Here is an 8939-nt window from a genome sequence, read left to right on the forward strand (position 1 = left end):
TCGGGCTCAAGGCGAGTCTGTCATTCTTGTGCTAGCCCGACCTCTTTCTCGTTCCAGTGATGCCGACCACAAACCGGATTATCTCATAATCCTTGTCGCATGGCCATGCTTATCCTAGTCGGATCACACGAGGGGCCCAGAGTATATCTCTCCTGATCGGAGGGGCAAATCCCATCTTGCTCGACCATGGTACGTCTCCGTCGTATCTATAATTTTTGATTGTTCCATGCCAATATTATTCAACTTCCATATACTTTTTGGCAACTTTTTATACTATTTTTGGGACTAACATATTGATCCAGTGCCTAGTGCCAGTTCCTGTTTGTTGCATGTTTTTGTTTCGCAGAATATCCATATCAAACGGAGTCCAAACAGGATAAAACTGACGGAGATTTTTTTTGGAATATATATGATTTTTGGGAAGAAAATTCCACGCGAGATGATGCCAAAGGGGGCCACGAGGCAGGGGGCGCGCCCCTGACCCTTGTGGCCACCCCGTAAGGCGGTTGATGCCCTTATTTTGCCGCAAGAAAGCTAATTTCCAGATAGAGATCGTGTTAAAATTTCAGCCCAATCGGAGTTACGGATCTCCGCGAATATAAGAAACGGTGAAAGGGTAGAATCTGGGAATGCAGAAACAGAAAGAGACAGATCCAATCTCGGAGGGGCTCTCGCCCCTCCCATGCCATGGAGGCCATGGACCAGAGGGGAAACCCTTCTCCCATCTAGGGAGGAGGTCAAGTAAGAAGAATAAGGAGGGGGCTCTCTCCCCCTCGCTTCCGGTGGCACCGGAGTGCCACCGGGGGCCATCATCATCACCGCAATCTTCACCAACAACTTCACCGCCATCATCACCAACTCTTCCCCCCTCTATGCAGCGGTGTAACCTCTCTCTTACCCGCTGTAATCTCTACTTAAACATGGTGCTCAATGCTATATATTATTTCCCAATGATGTATGGCTATCCTATGATGTTTGAGTAGATCCGTTTTGTCCTATGGGCTATTTGATGATCAAGATTGGTTTGAGTTGCATGTTTTATTATGGTGTTGTCCTATGGTGCTCTCCGTGTTGCGCAAGCGTGAGGGATCCCTGTTGTAGGGTGTTGCAATACGTTCATGATTCGCTTATAGTGGGTTGCGTGAGTGACTGAAATACAAATCCGAGTAAGGGGGTTGTTGCGTATGGGATAAAGAGGACTTGATGCTTTAATGCTATGGTTGGGTTTTACCTTAATGATCTTTAGTAGTTGCGGATGCTTGCTAGAGTTCCAATCATAAGTGCATATGATCCAAGTAGAGAAAGTATGTTAGCTTATGCCTCTCCCTCAAATAAAACTGCAATGATGATTACCGGTCTAGTTATCGATTGCCTAGGGACAAATAACTTTCTCGTAACAAAAAGCTCTTTACTAAAATTAACTTAGTCATTTCTTTACCTAAACATCCCCTAATTTTTATTTACGTGCTCTTTATTATCTTGCAATCCTATCCTATCACACCTACAAAGTACTTCTAGTTTCATACTTGTTCTAGGTAAAGCGAACATCAAGCGTGCGTAGAGTTGTATCGGTGGTCGATAGAACTTGAGGCAATATTTGTTCTGCCTTTAGCTCCTCGTTGGGTTCTACACTCTTACTTATCGAAAACTATTGCGATCCCCTATACTTGTGGGTTATCAAGACCTTTTTCTGGCGCCGTTGCCGGGGAGCAATAGCGTGGGTGAATATTCTCGTGTGTGCTTGTTTGCTTTATCACTAAGTAATTTTTATTTGTTGTTCTTAGTTGTTCTTTATCTTTAGTTATGGATATGGAACACGAAATACCAAAAAAATAGGTGTACTTTTTGCTCATGGAGATGGGGAACCTCCTAAAACCCTCGATGCTAGTTATGTGAAAGATATTATGTACTACTTTAATAATCCTGAGAAAACCCCATTCAATTATGTAATGGGAGTAACGTTGGATCAACATGAATACTTTAGGGATTACCGCTTGACACAAAAAGGGAAACTATTATGGGATCAAATTCATATATTGAAGTGGTATGCTAGGCAACTATGCTTGAGAAATGATTATACTTGTTGCTCTAGGATGAAGGCTCCACACCTTCCCTTTTCATGCGAATTTAATGATAATAAAACCTTAGATTCTTATGCTAATGGTATATATGATTACTATGATGTGGAACAAATAGAAGAATTTGTTGCTTTTATGGGTGCTTATGAAATTGAATCTATGTTTAAAGAGTTTGAAGACTTTGATGATTCGGTTTATAGACCTGAAAATTTAGCTATCCTTAAATATTGTTATGAGAATTATGAATACAATTACAGTATTAATGCACTTATTGAGAAAGTCTCGGCTGTCCAAGAAGAGACTAATATTTTGCAGGAATCTATGGAAGACGAAGTTGATGAAACTGTGAGCTCATTAGATGAAAAAGATAAGGAGGAGAGCGAAGAACAAAAGGAGGAAGAGCGGATTGATCACCTGTGCCCACCTTCTAATGAGAGTAACTCTTCAACTCATACATTGTTTAATTTCCCTTCATGCTTACCGAAGGATGAATGCTATGATAATTGCTATGATCCCGTTGATTCTTTTGAAATATCTCTTTTTGATGATGCTTGCTATGCTTGTGGCCAAGATGCGAATATGAATTATGCTTATGGAGATGAACTTGCTATAGTTCCTTATGTTAAACATGAAATTGTTTCTATTGCACCCACGCATGATAGTCCTATTATCTTTTTGAATTCTCCAAACAACACTATATCGGAGAAGTTTGTGCTTATTAAGGATTATATTGATGGGTTGCCTTTTACCGTTACACATGATGATTTTGATGAATATAATATGCATGTGCTTGCTGCTCCTACTTGCAATTATTATGAGAGAGGAACTATATCTCCACCTCTCTATGCTTCCCACATGATAAAATTGCAAGAAACTGTTTATATATGCATTGGCCTTTACTTTGTGTGCATGAATTGTTCTTTTATGACATGCCGATGCATAGGAAGAGGGTTAGACTTCGTTGTTGCATGATATATGTTACTTTGTGCTCACTACTAAATTATAAAATCATTGTTAATTAAAATTGGCTTTGATATACCTTGGGATCCGGGTGGATTCATTACTTGAGTACTATATGCCTAGCTTAATGGCTTTAAAGAAAGCGCTGCCAGGGAGACAACCCGGAAGTTTTAGAGAGTCATTTATTTCTATTGAGTGCTTTTATATAGTTTAAAAACAACAAAAATAAAGAGGGGAACCCAAAACTTTTCAAAAAGGAAAGTGAAAGTGAGAAAGACAAGCATTGTTGAAGTGGGAGAGCTCCTTGAACTTTGTTCATGCTCACTGAAACTTTGTGAATCTTGATTACAGAAACTTTTCAACAAAAATAATTATCCCCTTGTACAATTTCATTGTATTATAAAAATAATGTGCCAAGGTTTGCCTTTAGGATGTTTACATTTGCTTGATGGTTTGTACGGTGCAGGACAGAAACTTTGGCTGTAGTGCGCGATTTTACATTTTCTACTGGAACATCAAAAGGTTCTGATTCCTTTTGCAATGTCTTTATATACAAATTGTTTATTTTTCCTAATTTTGGCAGAATTTTGCAAGTATCAGAAGTATGGTGAATGTTCAGATTATTACAGACTGTCCTGTTTTAGACAGATTCTGTTTTTGATGCATAGTTTGCTTGTTTTGATGAAACTATCAATTTATATTAGTGGATTAAGCCATGAAAAAGCTATACTAAAGTAGACACAATGCAAAAACAAAATATGAATTGGTTTGCAACAATACTTAGAGTAGTGATTTGCTTTATTATACTAACGGATCTTACCGAGTTTTCTGTTGAAGTTTTGTGTGAATGAAGTGTTCGATGATCGAGAAGGTCTCGATGTGCGAAGAAGGAAGAGAGGCAAGAGCTCAAGCTTGGGGATGCCCGAGGCACCCCAAGTAAATATTCAAGGAGACTCAAGCGTCTAAGCTTGGGGATGCCCTGGAAGGCATCCCCTCTTTCTTCAACAAGTATCGGTATGTTTTTGGATTCGTTTCGTTCATGCGATATGTGCAATCTTGGAGCGTATTTTGCATTTTGTTTTCATTTTTCTTTTATGCACCACGCTGGTATGAGATAGTCCTTGGTTGATTTATAGAATGCTCTATGCACTTCACTTATATCTTTTGAGTATGGCTTTATAGAATGCTTCATGTGCTTCACTTATATCATTTGAAGTTTGGATTGCTTGTTTCTCTTTACATAGAAAACCGCCATTTGTAGAATGCTCTTTTGCTTCACTTATATTTGTTAGAGCGTGGACATATCTTTTGTAGAAAGAATTAAACTCTCTTGCTTCACTTATATCTATTTAGAGAGATGACAGGAATTGGTGATTCACATGGTTAGTCATAAAATCCGACATAAAACTTGTAGATCACTGAATATGATATGTTTGATTCCTTGCAATAGTTTTGCAATATAAAGATGGTGATATTAGAGTCATGCTAGTGGGTAGTTGTGGATTAGTAGAAATACTTGTGTTTAGGTTTGTCATTCCCGTATCATGCACGTATGGTGAACCGTTATGTAACGAAGTGGGAGCATGAGGTATTTATTGATTGTCTTCCTTATGAGTGGTGGTCGGGGATGAGCGATGGTCTTTTCCTACTAATCTATCCCCCTAGGAGCATGCGCGTAGTACTTTGTTTCAATAGCTAATAGACTTTTGCAATAAGTATGTGAGTTCTTTATGACTAATGTTGAGTCCATGGATTATACACACTCTCACCCTTCCACCATTGCTAGCCTCTCTAGTACCGCGCAACTTTCGCCGGTACCATAAACCTGAAGGAAATATGCCCTAGAGGCAATAATAAAGTTATTATTATTTATTTCCTTATATCATGATAAATGTTTATTATTCATGCTAGAATTGTATTAACCGGAAACATAATACATGTGTGAATACATAGACAAACAGAGTGTCACTAGTATGCCTCTACTTGACTAGCTCGTTGATCAAAGATGGTTAAGTTTCCTAACCATAGACATGAGTTGTTATTTGATTAACGGGATCACATCATTAGGAGAATGATGTGATTGACTTGACCCATTCCGTTAGCTTAGCACTTGATCGTTTAGTTTCTTGCTATTGCTTTCTTCATGACTTATACATGTTCCTATGACTATGAGATTATGCAACTCCCGTTTACTGGAGGAACACTTTGTGTGCCACCAAATGTCACAATGTAACTGGGTGATTATAAAGGTGCTCTACAGGTGTCTCCGAAGGTACTTGTTGGGTTGGCGTATTTTGAGATTAGGATTTGTCACTCCGATTGTCGGAGAGGTATCTTTGGGCCCACTCGGTAATGCACATCACTATAAGCCTTGCAAGCATTGCAAATAATGAGTTAGTTTCTGGATGATGTATTACGGAATGAGTAAAGAGACTTGTCGGTAACGAGATTGAACTAGGCATTGAGATACTGACGATCGAATCTCGGGCAAGTAACATACCGATGACAAAGGGAACAACGTATGTTGTTATGCGGTCTGACCGATAAAGATCTTCGTAGAATATGTAGGAGCCAATATGGGCATCCAGGTCCCGCTATTGGTTATTGACCAGAGAGGTGTCTCGGTCATGTCTACATAGTTCTCGAACCCGTAGGGTCCGCACGCTTAACGTTCGTTGACGATATAGTATTATATGAGTTATGTATGTTGGTGACCGAATGTTGTTCAGAGTCCCGGATGAGATCACGGACATGACGAGGAGGTCCGGAATGGTCCGGAGGTAAAGATTGATATATTGGATGAGATGGTTTGGCCAAGGGGCCAGGCCCATGGGGCTATAAGTCGGTGCAAAAGGAGTTCTGCAAAGGCCAAGGGTCCAAACGCCGGAGACCCTGGCGTCTGGCCCATGGCGTTTGGGCCAGACGCCAAGGATTATGGCGTTTGGTCCTGGAGTCCGAGTGGGACTCTTGCCTTTCGGGCAAAACCGACTTTGAGGAGGCTTTTGCTCCAAGTTTCGACCCCATGGCTCAACATATAAATAGAGGGGCAGGGCTAGCACCAAAGACACATCAAGAAACACCAAGCCGTGTGCCGGCAACCCCGTCCCCTCTAGTTTATCCTCCGTCATAGTTTTCGTAGTGCTTAGGCGAAGCCCTACAGAGATTGTTCTTCACCAACACCGTCACCACGCCGTCGTGCTGCCGGAACTCATCTACTACTTTGCCCCTCTTGCTGGATCGAGAAGGCGAGGACGTCACTGAGTCGAACGTGTGCAGAACTCGGAGGTGCCGTGCTTTCGGTACTTGGATCGGTCAGATCGTGAAGACGTACGACTACATCAACCGCGTTGATATAACGCTTCCGTGAATGGTCTACAAGGGTATGTAGACAACACTCTCCCCTCTTGTTGCTATGCATCACCATGATCCTGCGTGTGCGTAGGAATTTTTTGAAATTACTGCATTCCCCAACAGTGGCATCCGAGCCAGGTTTTATGCGTTGATGTAATATGCACGAGTAGAACACAAGTGAGTTGTGGGCGATATAATTCATACTGTTTACCAGCATGTCACACTTTGGTTCGGCGGTATTGTTGGATGAAGCGGCCCGGACAGACATTACGCGTACGCTCACGCGAGACTGGTTTTACTGCCGTGCTATGCACACAGGTGACTAGCGGGTGTCAGTTTCTCCAACTTTAGTTGAACCGAGTGTGGCTATGCCCGGTCCTTGAGAAGGTTAAAAGAGCACTAACTTGACAAACTATCGTTGTGGTTTTGATGCGTAGGTAAGAACGGTTCTTGCTCAGCCCCTAGTAGCCATGTAAAACTTGCAACAACAAAGTAGAGGACGTCTAACTTGTTTTTGCAGGGCATGTTGTGATGTGATATGGTCAATACGTGATGAGATATAAGTTGTTGTATAAGATGCTCATGTTTTGTTGAAGTTATCGGCAACTGGCAGAAGCCTTATGGTTGTCTCTTTATTGCATAAGATGCAAACGCCAAATAATTGCTTTACTTTATCGCTATGTGATAGCAATAGTTGCAAGAGCAATAGTTGGCGAGACGACCATGTGACGACACATTGATATAGATCAAGATGATGGAGATCATGGTGTCATGCCGGTGATGATGGAAATCATGACGATGCTTTGGAGATAGAGATCAAAGGCACAAGATGATGATGGCCATATCATGTCACATATTTTGATTGCATGTGATGTTTATCTTGTATACATCTTATTTTGCTTAGTTCGACGGTAGCTTTATAAGATGATCTCTCACTAATTATCAAGGTACAAGTGTTCTCCCTGAGTATGCACCGTTGCGAAAGTTCTTCGTGCTGAGACACCACGTGATGATCGGGTGTGATAGGCTTACGTTCAAATACAACTGGTGCAAAACAGTTGCACACGCGGAATACTCAGGTTAAACTTGATGAGCCAAGCATATAACAAATATGGCCTCGGAACACTGAGACTGAAAGGTCAAGCGTGAATCATATAGTAGATATGATCAACATAGTGATGTTCACCATTGAAACTACTCCATCTCACGTGATGATCGGACATGGTTTAGTTGATAGGGATCACGTGATCACTTAGAGGATTAGAGGGATGTCTATCTAAGTGGGAGTTCTTAAGTAATATGATTAATTGAACTTAAATTTATCATGAACTTAGTCCTGGTAGTATTAGCATATCTGTACCAATAGCTCGCGTTTAGCTCCCCTGTTTTATTTTTGATATGTTCCTAGAGAAAACTAAGTTGAAAGGTGTTAGTAGAAATGATGTGGATTGGATCCGTGATCTGAGGTTTATCCTCATTGCTGCACAGAAGAATTATGTCCTTGATGCACCGCTAGGTGAAAAATCTATTGCAGGAGCAGATGCAAATGTTATGAACGTTTGGATAGCTCAACATGATGACTACTTGATAGTTTAGTGCACCATGCTTAAACGGCTTAGAATCGGGACTTCAAAGACGTTTTGAACGTCATGGACCATATGAGATGTTCCAGGAGTTGAAGTTAATATTTCAAGCAAATACCCGAGTTGAGAGATATGAAGTCTCCAACAAGTTATATAGCTAAAAGATGGAGGAGAATAGCTCAAGCAGTGAGCATGTGCTCAGATTGTCTGGGTACTACAATCGCTTGAATCAAGTGGGAGTTAATCTTCCAGATAAAATAGTGATTGACAGAATTCTCTAGTCACCATCACCAAGTTAGTAGAACTTCGTGATGAACTATAATATGCAAGGGATAACGGAAACAATTCCCAAGCTCTTCGTGATGCTGAAATCGACGAAGGTAGAAATCAAGAAAAACATCAAGTATTGATGGTAAACAAAACCACTAGTTTCAAGTAAAGGGACAAAGGGAAGAAAGGGGAACTTCAAGAAGAAGAACAAACAAGTTGCTGCTCAAGTGAAAAAACCCAAGTCTGGACCTAAGCCTGAAACTGAGTGCTTCTACTACAAAGGGACTGGTCATTGGAAGCGGAACTACCCCAAGTAATTGGCGGATACGAAGGATGGCAAAGTGAACATAGGTATATTTGATATACATGTTATTGATGTGTACTTTACTAATGTTTATAGCAACCCCTCAGTATTTGATACTAGTTCAGTTGCTAAGAATAGTAACTCGAAACGGGAGTTGCAGAATGAACAGAGACTAGTTAAGGGTGAAGTGACAATGTGTATTGGAAATGGTTCCAAGATTGATATGATCATCATCGCACACTCCCTATACTTTTGGGATTAGTGTTAAACCTAAAATAAATGTTATTTAGTGTTTGCGTTGAGCATGAATATGATTGGATCATGTTTATTGCAATACGGTTATTCATGTAAGTTAGAGAATAATTGTTGTTCTATTTACATGAATAAAACCTT

This window comes from Triticum dicoccoides, chromosome 7A, assembly GCF_002162155.2.
Source record: "Triticum dicoccoides isolate Atlit2015 ecotype Zavitan chromosome 7A, WEW_v2.0, whole genome shotgun sequence".
In the NCBI taxonomy this organism is placed as follows: Eukaryota; Viridiplantae; Streptophyta; class Magnoliopsida; order Poales; family Poaceae; genus Triticum; species Triticum dicoccoides.